The sequence below is a fragment of the Nannospalax galili genome, unplaced genomic scaffold, assembly GCF_000622305.1.
Source record: "Nannospalax galili isolate Female #2095 unplaced genomic scaffold, S.galili_v1.0 scaffold234, whole genome shotgun sequence".
NCBI lineage: Eukaryota > Metazoa > Chordata > Mammalia > Rodentia > Spalacidae > Nannospalax > Nannospalax galili.
This window is the reverse complement of record NW_008335054.1, coordinates 3,404,510-3,424,611: the sequence shown is the minus strand read 5'-3', so window position 1 is coordinate 3,424,611 and position 20,102 is coordinate 3,404,510. Positions and strand designations below refer to the sequence as shown.

At 42.9% G+C, this 20,102-nt stretch overlaps 1 long non-coding RNA gene across 2 annotated transcripts; it reads right to left on the bottom strand.

Moving 5' to 3' along the window:
- Positions 1-12,814: 12,814 nt before the first annotated feature.
- LOC115069735 lies at positions 12,815-19,539 on the bottom strand. 2 transcript variants are annotated; one of them, XR_003848970.1, is made up of 5 exons: positions 19,494-19,539; positions 18,967-19,038; positions 17,551-17,631; positions 14,575-14,631; positions 12,815-13,929 (listed from the first exon to the last, which is right to left on the bottom strand). It is a non-coding gene; the product is annotated as an uncharacterized LOC115069735 (long non-coding RNA). The 2 variants fall into 2 exon arrangements; XR_003848971.1 differs by having other exon boundaries at positions 12,815-13,448.
- Between the last annotated feature and the right edge of the window lie 563 nt (positions 19,540-20,102).

Below are 20,102 nucleotides of genomic sequence, written 5' to 3'. Positions count from 1 at the left end.
TGAAATAAATCTTAAAAAAATAAAACAAATTTTTTAGAGATGACACATTACAGCTCATATAATCTAACACCCTCAAAATACAAAGTAGTATGGTAAGGGGTCTGGCACATGCTTTTAATTCCATCACTTGGGAGGCAGAGGCAAGATCTCTGTGAGTTCAAGGCCAGCCTGGTCTATATAGCGAGTACCAGGTCAGCCAGGGCTACACAGTGAGATCAGGTTTCAAAAACCAAAACAAAACAACACATAAAAACAAAAAAACTACAAAATAATTCAACATGCCCTAATTCGATATCTTCTAGAAACCTGGAGGAAAGAGTTACTTTTTTTTTTTTTTTTGAGACACTAAGAAAATTTGACAGAGGAGAGCATGAAGGAGTTGTTTTTCAAGCCATGTGGTGGTACAGGTCTGTGACCAAACACTCTGGAGGCTGAGGAGGGTTGAGAAGTGTGGGTGGGGCTATGCAGTGATGGATGAGGTGAGGGCTTGATTGGAGAGAGCACAGCATAGCAAAGCATAGCACAGCATAGCATAGCATTGCATAGCATAGCATAGCATAAATCAAAGGGGGCACCACAGGCAAAATATAAGCCCACTGAGAGCTCTCTCTTTGTCCTTGTATGACCTTGGGTAATGCAAGTTACCTCCTTTGGAGGTAGTTAACTCCTTTGGATCTTGTTTTTCCCATCTATAAAATGTGATATAAGAATCAGAAAGCTGGGCAAGGTGGTACACACCTATAATTCTAGCACTTGGAAGGCAGAGACAAGAGGCAAGTTTGAGGCCAGCCTAGTCTATCTAGTGAGTTTTAGGTCAGCCTGGGCTACAGAATGAGTTACTGTCTCTAAAACAAACAAAACTTGAGTTGGATGCTAGTCTGGTCTCCATGAGGTCCAGGCCAGCTAGGTCTACATAGTAAGACCCTATCTCAATGCCTCTCCCTCACCACCAAAAAACCAAAACCAAACCAAAACAAAATATTAAAATGAACTGATTTGTAACACCAAGTACACAGAAGGCATTTAAAACAATCCATACTTCCCTAGTTAAATGGCCAGGGCAGGTAGTATGGCTAGTAATTTAGCATAGTCACCATGGTGATTATTATTATGATTATTATGATTATTGACAGCATCTCATTTTGACTAGGCTGGCCTTGAACTTGATATGTAGCTGAGGATGACCCTGAAATCCTGATCCTGCTGTTTCCACTTCCCAAGTGTTGGGTTTAAAGGCATATGCCACCACACTCAGATATTTTTTATTAGAGTCTTAGAAAACCCAGAAGATATAAAATATAAATAGTCCTGGAGGCAGTGTGGAGAATAAATGGTCATAGGGGAAAAATGGGGGTAAAGAAGTCGGTCTAGAAAGCTCTTTGATGGTTGAGAATATAGCCCAGTGGCAGATGCTTGCTTAGAACAATAACTGACCCAGGAGAAGGGCAAAGCTGTGATCTTGCCTCTGATACAGCACCCTCTAGTCATTATTATCCTTAGAGGTTGGTGAGAAAGTTTCACAGCAGACTAAATTTAAATATATATTGACAGCATCAATTTGAATCCAAAGAATCAAATGTCCAAGAAGTATCAGGTTTCTTTTCTTTTTTTTTCCTTTTCTTTCCTCCTCCCTCTCCTTCTGAGAATACACTTTTAAGGTCCACTTTATTTCCAAGTTGCTTAAAATACTTTTTGTTTGATAATGTTGAAAAATACACACCACAGAGTGCCCTAAGAGCTGGGAGGGCCACAGACACAGCCACAGCTGGGACAGGGGTTTCTGCTAGGCCCATTTACTCCCAGGGTGGGGAATAGCTTAGGCCAACCACTCTCTAGGTTGCTCATTCTCCCCCATGTGGGACATTAGGCTTATAGCTTCAATGAGCCGAGCTTTTAGGAAAAATGGGGGGAACCATTGATTTCTCATGTGTTCAAAAATGCCTGAGTCCTTGCTGGGCATGGTAGTACATGCCTATAGACACAATACTTAGTAGGCTCAGACAGGATTGCTGTGAGTTCCAGACCAGCCTTGGTCATGTAGTAAGAACCTGTCACAAAACAACAAATTAAATTCTGGAGTCTAAACTGTTGAAAACTCTATGATTAGGGCTGGAGAGGTGGCTCAGTGGGTAAGAGTACTTGCTGCTCTTTCAGAGAATTGGAGTTCAGTTTTTAACACCCACACTAGATGGCTTACAACTGCCTATAACTCCAGCTTCAGGGGCTTTGACACTTTCATCTGACCTCCACAGGCACCCTGCATGTGCGCGCACACACACACACACACACACACACACACAAATAAATCTTAGAAAACTCTATAATCTGCCTAAAATTATGGGAAGAAAACATACAGAAAAACAAAATTTAGGTTAATATTTCATTGGGTATCTTGCTGTGCCTTAAAAAAGGTAAGCCAAGGGGCTGGAGAGATGGCTCAGCAGTTAAGAACACTGACTGTTCTTGTAGAAGACCCGGGTTCAAATCCCAGCACCCACATGGCAGCTAACAACTGTCCATAACTCCAGTTCCAGGGGATCCAACAGCCTCTTCTGTCCTCCACTGGCATTGCACAACATGGGTGCACTTACCTACATGCAGGCAATATATGCATACACTAAAAATAATAAATAAAATATTTAAAAAAAAAAGGTAAGCCAAAATTCAGGTGTGGTCACATACACCTGTAATCCCAGCATTTGGGAGGCAAAGACAGGAGGATTGCTTCAAATTGTAGGCCAATCTGGCATACATAGCAAGCACCAGGCTGCCCAGGGCTATACAGCAAGAATCTTTCTGAAAAATAATTAAAAAATAAAAGGTAAGCCAATTTGGAAGTGTGAATTTTGAAGCATGAACAATATTATTGTATCAACTGTTTCAGTATTAAGCCCCTGACTTTGGTAGTTGTATTGTTGTAAGGGTTTTGTTTTCTTCTTTTGTTTGTTGTTTGTTTTTAAAAATCTCATTTAGCCCACACTGGCCTCAAATTTACTATGTACGTTGACTTTGAATTCCTAAACCCTCTCCCTCCACTGCTGAGTGCTGAGATTATTGAAATGTGCCACCATGCCCATCTGAGGTTTTTAAAGATTTTTTTTTTTTTAATTATGTGTCTATCTTGGGTTCTCTGTAAGAGCAGCACATACTCTTAAGCCATCTCTCCAGCCCCTGGAGAATGATTTGTTTGTTTATTTTTAAGACAGGGTCTCATTACGTAGCACTGGCTGTCCTGAAACTGGCTACATAGACCAGGCTGGCCACCAACTCACAGAGATCCTCCTGCCTCTGCCTTCCAAGTGCTGGGATTAAAGACATGTGCCACCATGCTCAACTGGGCAACTGGGATTTTTTTTTTTTTTTTTGTCTTTTTTGAAACAGGCTCTCCCTGTAGTCCCAGATGTCCTGGAACTCACTATGGAGACCAGGCTGGCCTTGAACTCACAGGGATCCGCCTGCCTCTGTCTCCCGAGCGCTGGGATTAAAGGCGTGCACTACCACGCCCAGCACGGGATGTTCTTTTTTAAAAAGGAAAACCATACTGAATGATTTAAGGGGCAGGAATTTTATAAGCATTTGCTAGCAAATGTTTACTAACAAATGTTTTAGGGGGAAATCCATTATCTATCTATCTATCATCTATCATCTCTCTCTCTCTCTCTCTCTCTCTCTCTCTCTCTCTCTCTCTCTCAATCAATCATACACAGACAGAAAAACCAAGAATGGTAAATATTAACACTGAGGAATCTGAGAATTCTTTGTACTAGTTTGTCAATTTTTTTCTCAGTCTTCTTATTTTTTGAAAATGAAAGTATAAAACAAAAGTTCAATATATGCTGTATGATACTTTAAGGACTGAGGAGGGGTGGTGGACAGTGGGGTATCTGAATGTGTGTGTGTACTGGAGGTGATTAGGGAGCAATAAAACTCAACTGCATTAGTTCCAAAGAAAATGGTGGGGTCTGAAGAGATGCCTCAGTGGTTAAGAGCACTGGCTGCTCTTGCAGAGGACCTGGGTTCAATTCCCAGCACCCACATAGCAGCTAACTACCGTCTGTAACTCCAGTTTCAGGGGATCCAACACCCTCTTCTGACCTCCATGGGCATTGTACGACACCGGTGCACTTACATACTATAGGCAATACACTCATATACATAAAATAAATAAAAATAATAAAATATTTTAAAAAAGAAAATGGTAATCATGCATCCTAATTCAGTAGTTGTCTCAACTTCTCAGTACTTTTGAGAAAAAAGCTCTTTGCTTGTTACACAGATATACAATTAACTAAATCAGACACAATATGAAAATATTCTGGGTTTTTTGTTGTCGTGGTTATGACAACTGTGGAATATATATCAATCTCAGCCCAGAAAGAACTAATTTGGCTAAGGTAGTTGTAAACTCAAAACTAATGGGACTATAACCCTATTGAGGAACTGTATCTGCTCCAAATGCTCTTATCAATGTTTGTGGGGACATAGGACATCACATTATTAAGATACCTAGCAGGGGAGGATGGTAAGTCAGATGAAGGAAAGGTACTGGCTGCCACATGCTTCGAGATAATTCATAAGGAAAGACTGAGATACCAACTGCAAGGCTTAGGCTGCAGGTCCCAGAACCTGACCCCCAGAACCTCTTCCTTAAACGAATACAAGGATTGAGACACAGATATGACTAGAGCATGTGGTCCTGATTTGTATCAGGGAACTAGAGGCTTTTGGATGATCCCCTGGCTCAAAGGAGACAGAGAATACCCTTTATTAGTTAACATCTTATTAAAGTCCAGCACCATCTGCTGTGAGTGGACCTCATCAGAAAAACAGATTAAGGCAGGCCGTTTATGTAACAAGTATTTATTAAATGTCTTCTATGTATAAGGAACAGTACAAAATTATGGTAATACAATGGGGAATAAAATAAAGAGGATTTATGCTATATGGCCACTTATAGGTGAAAGCCATCTGACAAAGGAGTTCCCATAAAACTCAGTTTCTCCATCTTTAAAATGGGAACCTCTCTTCCTCTTATTTAGTATGTGAGATTAAAGAAACTGACATGTATGAATATGAAGTAAACATTTGGCATGTACTAGGTATTCAGTAGTTGTTGGTCTCCCTGCATCCCAGCTCCTACCCCTGCTTCTCCTTGAGCCAGCTTTGGCTACTCCAAATCTGGTCCATTCTTATCTATTCTGCTAGGACAGCTCCATGGACTTCAACCTTTGACCTGCTATTAGCTTAACCCAGGGATCCTAAGAACATTGAACTTGCCCCTGGGGTGCATACTACGCCGGTACCAAAGCTGTTCACTACAGGACAAACATTTGGTTAGGAAATTCATCTGATTTTAATATGTGAACTGTAATTTCAATTTGTAGATTTTACCATGGTTGTGCTATTAAATAGTGTTCAGGTTTATTAATTTTATTTGCATTCAAGTCTTTGAAATTGTTCCTCATGTATATGGAAATAAATTTTCATGAAATGAACTATAAGCTCATCTATAAGGACATCTTTGATACTAGAGAGACATAATTTTTAGATTACTGGATGTCAAGTTTCTGCCCTAAATTTGTGTAGAAAGGAAAGCATACATAGAACAAGAAAGGAAGGAAAAAAGGAAAGAAAAAGAAAATTGAGGTGAAGTCATTGCATTTTTTATGCTATTTGGGGTGGTAGTGGTTCTATTCTTTCACTGGGATCCAGATCTTTATTCATCATATGAAGTCCTAGAAGGGTCGGAGACATTAGTGCTCAGGAGCAACTTAGGACAACTGGCCTTAGGGTGGAGGCCCAGCCAGTAGGCAGTGATAAGGCGCCAAAATAAGGGGTGTGATCGCAAGCAGCGTCCAACAAGGACTGCCTTTAGCTGACTGGATCAGACAGGGAGGAAACTGGATCTCACAGCCATCTGCTGAAACCTTAGCCTGACCCTCCTTCCAAAGAAGCCAGGCTCTGCTTGCCCCAGGCAGGCTGATCTCTGGAGACCATTATTGAAATTTTCAGCACAAGGGCTTTCCCTGAGATTGGTTGATGAGATGTTCGTCTACTGACAGAAGGCTGCTTGAGATTCTTCCGTCATTAGAGTCCGTTCCACCATCTGCCCTAGGTGGCAGCTCTTCGGGAGATGTGTCATAACTGCTTCCAGAATGATTCAGGTCTTCATGAAGTTAGAACCAGTGCAAAGTGTAGAGACTGGCTGAGGCCAAGTGAAGCAGCAGGGGAGATGTCGGAGAAGAAATGTGATGAGTTAAAACACAAACTTAGACTGTTTTTAAGATTGAGGTTGCACACATACTGCTTTACCGTTATTTCATAAGCAAAGATGTAGTATTTAAATAATTTTTATTAGGTTTACTTATAATTTATTAAGGGCTGAGAACATAGCTCAGTGGTAGAATTTTTGCCTACTATGTGTGAGGCTCTGAGTTTGAATCCCAGCACTGCAAAAGCAAAACAAAACTTATTATTTATGCTTGGGGAAGGGAATCTCACTGGCCCAGATATAGTATTTTGTTTAGCAGATATGATTTGAGACTTTATTGGCAAGCTCTAATCTGACTTGTTAACAAGTTTGGACTTAATTGATTCCAGAATTTTGCATTTTCAAAACAGGTTACACTTCTAGAACTCATCATATATAATTTAATATTATCTGTCCTTCTACCTCATTTGATGATCCACATGACCCTAATTTAAGATTATAATTCTTGGGAGGAGCTAAAGCTATGTAGTTCCCTGTGTATACTATTTTGCTTGACATTGACAATTCCACTAAAATAGGAATTTGGGAGCTGGTGTGATGGCTCAGTTGCTAAAGGTGTTTATCAACAATCCTGATGACCTGAGTTCAATTCCTAGGACCCACATGGTGGAAGGAAAGAATCAACTTCCACAAATTGTTCACTGACCCCCACATGTGCACTGTGGCATAGGTATACCTCTCCCCGCCACAAATAAATACATGTAATAATTTAAAAAACACAGAAATGGCTCAGTGGCTAAGAGCACTGCTGTTCTTCCAAAAGACCCGCGTTCAGTTCCTAGCACCCATATCAGGCAACTCACAACTGCTTGCAACTCCAGCCCCAGGGAAATCTGATGCCTTTTTCTGGCCTCCACAGGTACCTGTACACACATGCACAGAACCATATAGACAAAACAGAAAAAACACACACACACAGAGACATAGACACACACACACACACACACACACACACACACACACACACACGCGCGCGCGCGTGCGCGCACACGTGTGTGTGTGGGGGGTGGATAAATCTTTTTTTCTGGATGCAGTGAACTTTATTGATGGTATAGGATAAAGTAGGGTTCCCTAAGCCCCTCTCCTTCTGGAGGTCTAGAATGGAAACTGTGGGGAGAGATGTTCAGGATTGGGGGCTGAGTTGGGGCAGGGACTCCCCAGTAGCCAAGGGCCTCTCTCTTCCACTTGTGTTCTTTCTAGGGTGGGTAGTCTGGGACTTCTTGAGGTCCACTATCCTGTTGCTATAGCCAAATTAATTGTCATACTAGGAAATAAGCTTGACAGAGTGGTAGTTAAGGGCAACGGCAGCTCCAGCATTGAAGGTAGAAGAGTCGGTGTTGCTGTTAAAAGTTGCAGGAGACAACCTGGTCCCCAGTATAGCCCAGGATGTCCTTTCAGGAGTCCTCTGACACCTGCTTCACCTTATTCAAGATTTTTATTTATGTGTATGTATGTCTGAGTGCATGCCACACATATATAGGTGCCTATGGAGGTCAGGAGAGAGTACTGGATCCTGGAACTAGAGTTGCAGGTGGTGGTGAGCTACTCAACATAGGTGGGAAATGAATGCAGGTCCTTAGCAAGAGCACTATGTGCTTTTAACCACTAAGCCATCTCTCCTTGTCTTTACCACCGTCACCATCTTCTTTTGTTTTTGAGACAGGGTCTCACTATGCAGCCCTGGATGAACTGAAACTCATTATGTAGACCAGGCTGGCCTGGAACTCACAGAGATCCACCTGCCTCTGCCTCCTGAGTGCTGGGATTAAAGGTGTGTGCCACGCCACAAGTCTGGCTCTCCATCACCTTCTTGATATTATATTTGGGAGTTTTCTCCTAGTTGCAGGTCAGATCCACAACAGCTACATTGGGGGTAGGTCATGCCAGTGAGTGTCCCATTTAGCTCTAGGCTGACCTTGCCCACAGTTTTGGCACTTCTAGCAGATGCAGAGATGATGTTCTGGGAAGCCCCGTGGTCATATTTCTAGTTTCCCAGAAGGGCTGTCCAGTCTTCTGGGTAGCAGTGGCATAATTGTGATCATGAGTCCCTCAATAATACCTAAGTTGTCATGGATGAGTTTGGCTGGAGGGGCTAAGCAGTTGGTGATGCAAGTGGCACTACTGATGATCTTGAGTTGACATGCTTCTCCTGGCTCACTCCCATCACAAACATGGGGGTATCAGTACAAGAGGCAGAGATGCTGGCCCTTTTTGCTCCACCCTTCAAGTGGGCCTGGTTCTCTCCCTTTGGAAAGATGGAAATGGCCTTTCTATAGATAATAAATATCTCTGTACTGGATAGCTTTAGCTGTCAACTTGACATACGTGGGAAAAGCAAACCCCATCTGGGGAATTTCCTCTATCAGACTGGCTTATAAGCTGGTCTGTGAGGCATTTTCTTGATTGTTGAGTGATGGGGATGGAGGGTAGCCCACTGTGGGAGGTGTGAGCCCTGGGCAGGTAGTCCTAGGTTGAATAAGAAAGCAGCTGATCATAGGCCATAGGAGCAAGCCAGTCAGCAGCACTTCTTCATGGTTTGTATTTTGGTTCCTGCCCTGAACTCCTGCCTTGGCTTCCCTCCATGATCAACTGTAAATTGAAGGTGAAACAAACCCTTTCTTCCCCAAGTTGGTTTTGGTGTTTTATCACAGCAACAGAAACTAAACTAGGACAGAAATTGGTAAGAGAGTTGGATATTGCTGTGATGGACCTGTCCATATGTGTCTGGGAGGACTGTGAAAGTTTTTAGAGCTTTGGGCTGGAAAAGTGCTTGGAGCCTGATGAGCTGTCTGTAGGAACTTGGAAGACAATGCTGAGAGAGGTGTAGATGATGAAGGCCTGGCTTGTGAAGCTGCATGCAAGGGGAAGCAAAGACTCTATCTGGGCTATTTGTGTGGTATTTTGAATATTAAAAAATACATTAAAATTTTTTTGTGTGTGTGAGTGTATTGCCTGCACACATGCAAGTACACTTGTGTCATGCCAGTGCCCATGGTCAAAAGAGGGTGTTGGATCCCCTGGAATTAGTGTTACAGAAGATTAGCCACCATGTGGGTCCTAGGAACCCAACCAGGGTCCTCTTCAAGAGCAGTCAGTGCTCTTAACTGCTGAGCATCTCTGCAGCCCCTGAACTAAGAATTTTTGGAAATGAAACTTGTGCTTTACAGGGATAATCCATGCTGGTCAGCTGAGGCTAAAAAATGAGCTGTAACAAAGGATCAGCAATCATTATGGTGAAATCTTCTGGGAAGTAGTTCCTCAGGATCTGCACACAGACTGTGGTCCAGAGGTGGCCAAGGCTACACATCAAACTGGCAGCAGAACTTGGCAACGTGTAAGAGTCTCCTAGGTGGTACTAGTGTTGAAGGCATGAAGACGTCACAAAGAGCAGCTGAGGCTTTGCACCATGAGAAGCCATTGGTAAAGGTATGGCCTCAGTTCCAATAAAGACCCAGTAAAGACTCAGTTGCAGGACTGAAGGGGGTCAAGGAGAGAATCTGAGGTTTTGCACCCTAGGAGGCCAGGAGAGTCCATTGATGAGGGTGCATTCTTGGTTTCAGATGAGACCCCAGCATATTCAAGATGCCAGGACCATAGGACGACCACCAAGAGCAGCAGCAGATGTTGAATGGAGCGGGCCTGGGTCTATGAGATAAGCTGTATGTGCTATAGATGGCAGAGCCAGATAAGTGGAGCTGCTGAAGCCCCTTTGGAGCCCAGATCATGCATGAATCCCAGATGTCCAACACTGAGCTACACTGCTGGACTTTGGTTTTACTTAAGTGTGCTCAGTGCTTCTCTCTTAAGTCAATATATAACTTGTTTTGGATTTGACAGAAGTCCACAGCTAAGAGCTTTTGTGTGTGTGTGGGTCTTGAGACTGGCTCTTCCTGTAGCCCTAGCTGGCCTGGAACTCGCTATATAGACCAGGCTGGCCTCAAACTCAGAGATCTGTCTGCCTCTGCCTCCTGAGTGCTGGGATTAAAGGCATGTCAGCACATAGAGCCTTAAGAAACTTTGCCCAGCCATAAATGACACATCTACACTGGAAACTCAACGCCTAGGACTCATGGAACATAGGGGAACGGGGTAGACTCAATACTAATACATCCCTCAATGCTCACCAGCAAAGCTTCCTCATACAACAAAGTGCAACGTACAAAGGCTATATATAACTGGCTAAATCTTAGAGAATAGATTGCACAGTGCATGTCCCTGGACTCCTGTATTAAACCTCATCTGCCCACAGCTCCGGGACCACTGTGGAAGGGGTGGAAAGTTTTTAAGAGCTAGTGTTGGTGCATGAACATAACAGAGGCTTTCTGGCCACTGGGAACTTGCAACAATGGTGACAGCATGCAGAAGACCCATGTCAACTCAATCAGGCAAAAGGCCTGCATAGAATGAGGGAAATAGGCAGCAGGCCCCAATCCTAGCCTAGAAACTACTGACAACTGATTAATGCTGGGTGAGGGAGTGTAGATCTTCTTTAAGGGAGAGACTCTAGATAGGCTGATTAGACTCCAGTAGATAAACTTACAGCAAAGGACATCTGGGTACCAATGCTTGACCCCAAAAGACTTAAGATAAATGACAGAATGCATGAACTCCTGTGGGGGTAGGTATGGGGGGAATGAATCTAAATTTGATTAAGATCTATTATATGAAATGCACAAAAACTCAATAAAAAAAATTAAAATTTTTTTAAATATTTTTTTTTTTTTGAAACAGGGTCTCCCTGTAGCCCCAGCTGTCCTGGAACTCACTATGTAGACCAGGCTGGCCTTAAACTCACAGAGATCCGCCTGCCTCTGCCTCTCGGAGTGCTGGGATTAAAGGCGTGTGCCATCACACCCAGCTAAGTGTAAATTTTTTAAAGGTTGTGGGAATTTTAAAGTTGTACTTTAAAGTTGTATATCTTGGGGACAAAAAAAAGACTTTTTAAAAAATTATCTTTATGTACATGAGTATATTGCCTGCATGTAAGTGCATCCATATCGTGCATTGCCTGCAGAGGTCAGAAGGCATCAGAACCCTTGGAACTGGAGTTACAGATGGCTGTTAGCCACCATGTGGGTGCTGGGAATTGAACCTGGACCCACTGCAAGAGCAGCTTTTTTTGGCCATTTTGAAACAAGGGTCTCCCTGTAGCCCCAGCTGGCCTGGAATTCACTATGTAAACCTGGTTGTCCTTGAACTCACAGAGATCTGCCTGCCTCTGTCTCCCAAGTGCTGAGACTACAGGCGTGTGCCACCACACCCAGCCCAGGCAGTACTTTAAACAGCTGAGCCATCTCTCCAGTACTGAAAGATTCTGGTTTAACAGTGATGCATTTGTGTGGGTAGAGGAAACCTCAACTGAGGAATTGCCTCCCAATATTAGATTGGATTTTAGCCATTGTCTATGGGGCATTTTTTTGATTATTGAATGATGTGTGGAAGGGCCCAGCCCACTGTGTGTGGTGCTACACTTGGGCAGGTGGTCTTTGGTTGTATAAGAAAGCAGGTTGAGAACCAGGCAGGAGCAGCACTCCTCCATGGTCTGTGCTTCAGCTCCTGCTTCCAAGTTCCTGCCCTGACTTACCTCATTGATGAGTCTGGGAGGTGTAAGATAAAATAAACCCTTTCCTCCCCACAAGTTGGTTTTGGTGTTTTGGTCACAACAATAGAAAGTAATTAGGACAAATCTGTCTACCCTTGACTATGCTGTAGAACTTGTTATGGGTGGAATCATACTGAAACATATAGATTATGTAGTTGAGATCAATAAAGGGGTCACTGATGGCAACAATATCTGCTTTGCCAGATTTAAAGTCAGCTCTGGTGATTGGGCACCCAGTAAATATACATTCACTCTGACCCTCATCATGTCTCAGGTATCAGGCTTTCACTGCAGGAAGATGTGGTTGTCTCTGGAATGGGAAGGAGCAGAGAGCCTAAAAATAAATCTTAATTTTTTTTAAAGAGCTGGGTGTGAGATGGTGATTAAGATAAAGAACCACAACTGGCCAGCAGGCAGACTGCTTATCCCTGAATAGAACACTTCCATCAAACTTGGGCCTCCTAAGGTTCAGGGATCATTAAGAAGGGACGAAAAGATTGTAAGAGCCAGAGGTGGTGGATGCCCACAAGGAAACATGAATTTTCCAGAGAGCTGGGTAGTTACTGATATAAATTCACAGCAAAGGAGAGAACATGCATAAGTGCCACATAAACTCAAGCCAGATAAAATCTCCACATAGATGTAGGGAAGTGGGTAAGAAATCCCAATCCTACCTGAGGAACTATTGGCAACTGATGGCTGCTGGAAGAGTCAGTCTCATTTAAGGGTGAGACTCTTGGTAGGTTGACCAGGCTCCAGGGGATGAACCCACCCAAAGGGCATTTGAGGACATAGATCTAACTTTCTAGGCAAACAGACACACGCACACAGAGGAAATTGGGTGGGAGATTGTAAGGAGGTGCAGATAGGGGAGGGGATCTAAATATAATATTTTGTATGAAATATGCAAAATTTCTATAAAAAAGGAAAAAAAAGTCACAAAGGAGTTAGGCAGGGAGGTATACATCTTTAGTTTTAGTGCTTGGGAGGCAGAGGCAGGCAGATCTTTGTGAATTCGAGGCCAGTCTGGTCTACATAGTGAGTTTTAGGCCAGCTTGGGCTACAGGGAGACCCTGTCTCAAAAAAAATTTTTTTTAAAGGGATTTGGTTTTCAAATGTTTGGTTTTTATCTTCAACAGAAAGTATGAAAATAGTCAAAACTCCATTTTTCTTGTGATTTCTCTTTAGATTCTGTCAAGGTTCTTCTGTTGCAGAGAAGAGAATGAGTAACCAGCAGACATACCACATGACTAAAACCGGAACGCCAAAGTAGAACCCAGAGGCCGTTATGTTGTGCAGGACCAGGCTGAAAGCTGGAGTGGATTTTCAGTAGGCTTTCCCTCATGTGGTCAGTCATCCGTGGATGGGCTTCAGGGGCTCTGGGCATGCCTGAAATATCTTATTTGTGAATTTCAAGGGTGGGGCACTGCAGTACTCTTCCATCAATTTGAAGGATTTAGAATCAACAAGAATCAACACTTCTGGGTGTCTCTGCTTGAGCTTCCAGAAGTGGTTCAGCAGTTTCCTCTGAGATAAAACTTGTCTTGGAGGGAGGCTCCTTAAGACACAGATGTTCTAAAGGGAGGTGAAACATTTTATCCTGCAAGGAACCTTATTAAGCCCAAGAAGTAAACAACTCAAAAGCTCTGGAGAAGTTCTGAAACTAACTAGATTCACTAGGCCCCTCCTTTCTAACACATAAAGCCTATGGAATCTGAGAGACCAACAGAGCTGCCTGAGAGTAGAGACCACCTGAGTTGCCTGAAAGAGATACTCTCCAACCTGCTGAACTGTCTGCAAGTTGTGCAGTGTGCTCCAGGTTTTTAGCTTTTGTGAGTCACCACCCATGCTGGGGTGAGGTCTGATGATGCAGCTGTCTTTGAGTCTTTTCTGCTAAATAACCCCAATAAAAGTTATTGGTTCACCAAGCTAGACTTTAGTGGTATCCTTACTTCGATGGTCTATTATAGGTTTTCTATGTGGGATGAGTAGATGCTTGTTCACGTCTCCTCAGGAATATGGTCGGTCACACAGGGCCCCTCCTTGCCATGATATTCTGTACTCTCAAACCAACAAAAGAAATTGTAATTTCCTTAATTTGCATTTGTCATGTATTTTGTCGCAGCAACGGGAACCCACTGCTTATTCAGCTCCTCAAAGTTCAGGCTGCTATCCCAAGAAGGTAAAAACCGCAATTCCATATTTTCTGTTTTTCTACTAAGTGGAAATGGCATTTAAAGTCAGCTAAGGCAATGTGCAGAGATGCTTGGCTTCCCCAGACTCCTCTCTCTTCTTTAAAGTAAAGTTTTTAAAGTTAACATGCAAAGTAATGGGTTTCATTATGTCATTTTTTTTTTTTTTTTTTTTTTTGGTCTTTTTGAGACAGGGTCTCCCTATAGCTCCAGCTGTCCTGGAACTCACTATGTAGACCAGGCTGGCCTTGAACTCACAGAGATCCGCCTGTCCCTGCCTCCCAAGTGCTGGGATTAAAGGCATGCACCACCATGCCCAGCCTCATTATGTCATTTTTATATGTCACGCTTCTCCTACAGAACCCTGATTTTGCTTAGGGTAAAACAGTGTCCCTGGCCTGATGATATTCAAGCCAGTCATGACAACTTCCTTCTCTTTCGCTGAATAGTCAATTTCCCAGTTACCCTTTCAGCTAGCAGTGTCTGTGGATATGTACTGTATTTCTCACCAGTGAGATGCTGGAGGTCTGTAGGGAAGCTTCTGTGAACTTCTCCTTTCTTAGTACCTAAAAAAGTAGAGACTGACTCAGCCCCTTCCCTTTCCCCTTTGTTTTGAAGTCACAATATATTTCTTGGAACTACAGCATCCATCTTGCAACATGAAGTGACATGCAAGGGAAAGATAAGCCAATATGTAAGATGAAAAGAAAGAAAAAACAAAAGAGAATCAATAACCAGCAGGCACACCACATCACTAAAACTGAAAGGCAGAACAGAACTCAGAAACCATATGCCATGGCAGACCAGGTTGAAGGTCTCCTAGTCCTCTGTGGCATTATTAAGCTGGCAACCAATCCCAATATGGACTATCCCTGAATTTTCTATTAAGTAAACAATAAATGCTGTCAGTACAAGAGGGACAATGGATCAATTCAAATGCACGAATCTTTGCTGGTATTATTATTATTATTATTTTTGGTCTTTTTGAGACAGGGTCTCCCTGTAGCCCCAGCTGTCCTGGAACTCACTATGAAGACCAGGCTGGCCCTGAACTCACAGAGATCCACCTGCCTCTGCCTCCTGGGTGCTGGGATTAAAGGCGTGTGCTACAACGCCCGGCTCTTTGCAGGTATTATAACCTACATGCCATTGGCCATTCTGAGTTATAATGGCCAAGTGGGGCATCCCATAGTGTGAGGAAATAAAATTTTATTGTGGGGTGAAAGGAACTGTAAGATCACACTGCCAAGTTGACAGGAGGAGGAACATGAGGGCAATGATACAATGTGAAGAACAAGTCCTTGCTAACCAAGGCTCAGCTTGAGATTGTTCTGACTCTGTTCTCAGAACCTGACCAAGCTAAGAAATAAAGTATCTTAGGAAAAAGGCACCTGGTTCTCTCTCCTACCAGGAAAATTCTTCATACTGATCATATTTAGTGGATTCTTAGAACATGCTGACAATGGCTAGGTGTGGTGGCACATGCCTTTAATTCCAGTAATGGACTGGGGAGGCAGAGGCAGGCGGATCTCTGAGTTCATCAGCCTGGTCTACATAGCAAGTTCTAGGACAGCTGGAGCAACAGGGAAACCCTGTCTCAAAAACAGAAAAGAAAAGAAAAAAAAAAAAAAAGAATCTGTTGACAATGCTTTTAAAAAGACCACACTGTGTTGTGTTCACCTTTTAAGAGGGTGCCTGGTATTGTTTTTCTTTACTTGGTGTGTGTGTGTGTGTATACACGCCAGAGATAGTTACTGTTCTATATCTGCAAGAAAGCCTCTTGCTGAACCCAAGTTCACTGTACTTGGCTAGGCTGGCTGATCAATAAACTTCAGGAATGCACCTGTCTCCCCCTGTCCCAGTGCTGAGCTGCAACTGGGGCTACACCTGTGCCACTGTGCACAGCTTTTTACTTTGGTTCTGGGGATCCCAACTCAGATCCTCATGCTGGTGCTACAGGCACTTAACTGACTGAGCCTCTCTCCAGCTGGAGCCTGTTGTTTCTATGGAATGAAGACAGTTTGCCATTGTTCTTAACCCCCATTTGCTTTTTCAGGTTTTAACAATAGTGGCATGACCTGGGCTTGGTAGCACATGCCTTTGATCCCCAAGCACTCAGGAAGCAGAGGCCAGTGAATCTCTATGAGTTCAAGACCAGCCTGGTCTCCATAGTGAGTTCCAGGTCAGCTGGGGCTACTGGGAAATCCTGTCTCAAAAACACCAAAAAAAGCCAGGCCGGCAGAGGCAGGCGGATCTTTGTGAGTTCAAGGCAAGCCTGGTATACATAGCAAATTCCAGGCCAGCTGGAACTACAGGGGACCCTGTGTCAAAAAGACCAAAAACCAAACAAACAGAAAAACAAAAACCCAATAGTGGTGGTATGATTTCAGGGGGAGGATAATGAGAATTGAAAGGTAGTCTTCTAGGAGGGATAACATTCTGATCTAAAAAATTACATTAAAAAAATGTGTGTGGGGGGCTGGAGAGATGGCTCAGCGGTTAAGAGCACTGACTGCTCTTGCAGAGGACCTGGGTTCGATTCCCAGCACCCACACGGCGGCTAGAAATGTCCTTAACTCCAGTTCTAGGGGAATCCAAAGCCCTCTTCTGACCTCCATGGCATTGCATGACACGGATGCACTCACATACATGCAGGCAAATACTCATACACATATTAAAACAGTATTTTTTAAAAATTTGTGTGTGTGGGGGGGGTCTTGCATTTGGTCAGAGGACAACTTGGTTCTCTCTGTCAACCATGTGGGTCCCAGGGGTCATCAGACTTGGCGGCAGCTGCTTTCTTTACCCATTGAGCCATCTTGCTGGCTTGGCATTCTATTTATTTGTTTGTATTGAACCTAGAGGGCTTGTATTTAGTAGGCAGGAAACTCTACCACTGAGCTATTATCTCCAGTCCTTTAAAGATTTTATTTATTTATTTTTTGGGTCTTTTTGAGACAGAGTCTCCCTGTAGCTCCAGCTGACCTGGAACTTGCTATGTAGACCAGGCTGGCCTTGAACTCACAGAGATCCACCTTCCTCTTCTCTGGAGTGCTGGGACTAAAGGCGTACGCCACAATGCCTACCTTTAGAGATTGTTTTTGAGACAGGGATTTACTAATTTGACCAGGGTGGCTGTGAACTCATTTAGTATTCCAGGCTTGCCCTGAGTTTTCCATCCTTCTCAAGTTTAGATTTACAGGTCTGCACCATTAGACCTAGTTTCAACTTATTTTTATAACTGATAGGGAACAAGGCTGGGTACAACTACTCAGAATAGACAGTGGTCATAAGCAACCCATGTGGCTGAATTGGTGTCCCCTTAACTTTGGATAGGCCAAGCTCCCTGTAGTGCCAGCCCTGGAACTCAGTTCTATCACCCCAGCTTTGGCTCCAACTTCTGTTAGGTGCTTTGTGAAGAAGATCTACTGTTTAAGGAAGAAGTAGTGTCATTCTGTCATACTTCTAGTAATTGGTATACTTACTGGTGGCTTCCATGAAGTGACTGTCATTTTAAAATGTCAGGTCAGTTGACAAACGTCTGACTTTGTTGAAGAACCTTAAGCCTGGAGAGAAAAGGATGTTGTTAGATTAGTACAGTTGGGAAAGAAGTTTTACATTGTGAAGAAGATCAAGTTAGATTTAGAAACAGCAACCAGACATCCTTGACAAGCAGTGAGGAGGGGAGAGCCTGTGCTGTTTGCTTTCACAGTACAGGTCATAAGCTCAATGGAATCCCTAGGAATAGCACACTTGCTGTATGTGCTCAGCTATGACTTTATGCTGCTTTTAGTTTGCATACTCATTTTTTTTTTCCATAGCAGATTTGTGAATTAGATGTTTTCTCAAGAATGCAGCTAAGTAATGAGTACATGGGAAATTTTTTTTTTCTTTTTTTTTTGGAGACAGTCTTACAAATTTGGCTGGTCTGGTACTCACTATGTAGACCAATCTCACAGAGATTTGCCTACTTCTACTTCTAGAGTGCTGGGATTAAAGGTATGTGCCACCACACCCTGACTATTTTAACATTCTTATTGGAAATATCTCTTTACAAACAATCTTTGAGGGGCTGGGCGTTGTGGTACATACCTTTAATCTTAGGACTCAGAGGCTGGTAGATTTCTGTGAGATCCAGGCGAGCCTGGTCTACATACTGAGTTCCAAGAGAGCTGGGGCTACAGGGAGACACTGTCTTCAAGAAACCAAACAACCAAAAACCAAACAGCCACCTTCATGGCAAAGTCTGTTATTTGCACCAAAATTCTCAGCTGGTGAGACTTTAGCTAGATTCTGGGGTTAGGGATTCTTTTCCCATATCTGTTTTAATTTTTCCTATCTTTCTATCCTACCTTACCTTCACCTAGAATATAGAACATTCTCAAGTGTTCCCCTCTCCTCTTTCCCAGTGACATGCCATTGTAAGTCTCAGTTATTGAGGCAGGAGGACTGAAAAGGTCCAGGAATTGAAGGCCAGCCTGGTGAATGTAGCAAAACCTTATGTCAAAAGACTACAAATGCTACATTTGCAACTGAGGACTTTCCTGACCAAGGTGTTTCCTGCTTTCTATTGCTCTTTCTACATCTTTTGGCTCAAAATTTACTTCTTGTTCACACTGTTAGATACACAAGAAATGCCATGTATAGAGTAAGCACTCCATAAATAGTTGAATGCTGAAATGTAAGAAATCCCATTCAAGAGCTGAAAGAAGTTCTGTGTTGCAAGTATCTTTAAATCTGCACTTTACCTTCTCCTTACCCCAAGTAAACACCGAGGGTGTCAACAAAGCTAAACTGTCCAACAGCAGAGAGAGCAGTAGCATCTGTGTCCAACTCTCTCATTTTTGGTTTTAACCCTTAACTATAATATTGCACCTTTAACAAAGGCCAGAATGACTTACCAGCAGAGTCTTGAAAGGCCTTGGTGACTCTCATCCTTCTGTTTTGTTCAGCTTTCTGCTTCATTTAGGCCTCTTTAGAAGATAGCATTAACACACACACACACTGATAAGTTTGGTATTCCTTGCGTATGCTAAAAAAAATACCTTCCCACTGAAATGATTGCCAAAGTTTGTATGATAGTCCTGTGTAGTATTTTCTTCTCATATACTGGGAACCTTCAGATTCCCCACCCCTCAGGAAAGCCAAAGTATTCCCCTTCTCCCAATTTTCCTGTACTTTATAAAAGCTGGTGGTAAGACATCATATGTCTTCTATATAATGAAGTCCCTTTGCAATGTTATTCCTTTTTCCTGACAATCACTGTAACCTAAACTGTCATGCTTAACTGGTTAATGTCATCACTGAATTAAGGCAATGTTGATTCACTTGTATTCCTCATTACTGTTCCAGGGCTGGATTGATGGCTCAGTGGTTAAGAACACTGATTGTTCTTGTAGAAGGCCCAGGTTTGAATCCCAGCACCTACCTGGCAGCTAACAACTGTACATAAATCCAGTTCCAGGGTATCCGACATCCTCTTCTCTCTTAACCAGGCACTGCATGACAGGGGTGCACTTACATTCAGGTGGGCACAACATGCATACACATAGAATACACACACACACACACAAAACCCTCTTTACTGTTCCAACCTAGCCATTCCATTTAAATATGTGTAACTCAACATATTTAATATAGAACTCCTTAGTGCTCTGCTTGCTTCCTAATGAGAATGCTCAGCTCGTTATATTGTCTATGTAGATGTACATATCTATTTCCAGTACTCTTGCTGCCCCACCTATCTACATCTTGTGCTTTCTTCAAAAATTTGTTAAAATGTCCCTACAGAATATTTTTAGGTAAATATTGATTTGGCATCATTCCTTGGTTCTATGCACCTTAATAATTTTCATTTCACTGTTGAATTTTTTATTGGGGGGGGTCTTTTTGAGATAAGGTTCCTCTGTAGCCCCAGCTGGCCTGGAACTTGCTATGAAGACAAGGCTAGCCTTCAACTCAGAGATCCACGTGGGCCCGGCTCACTGTTGAATTAAAAAAAAAATTTTTATTATTTTTATTTGAATGTGTATGAGTG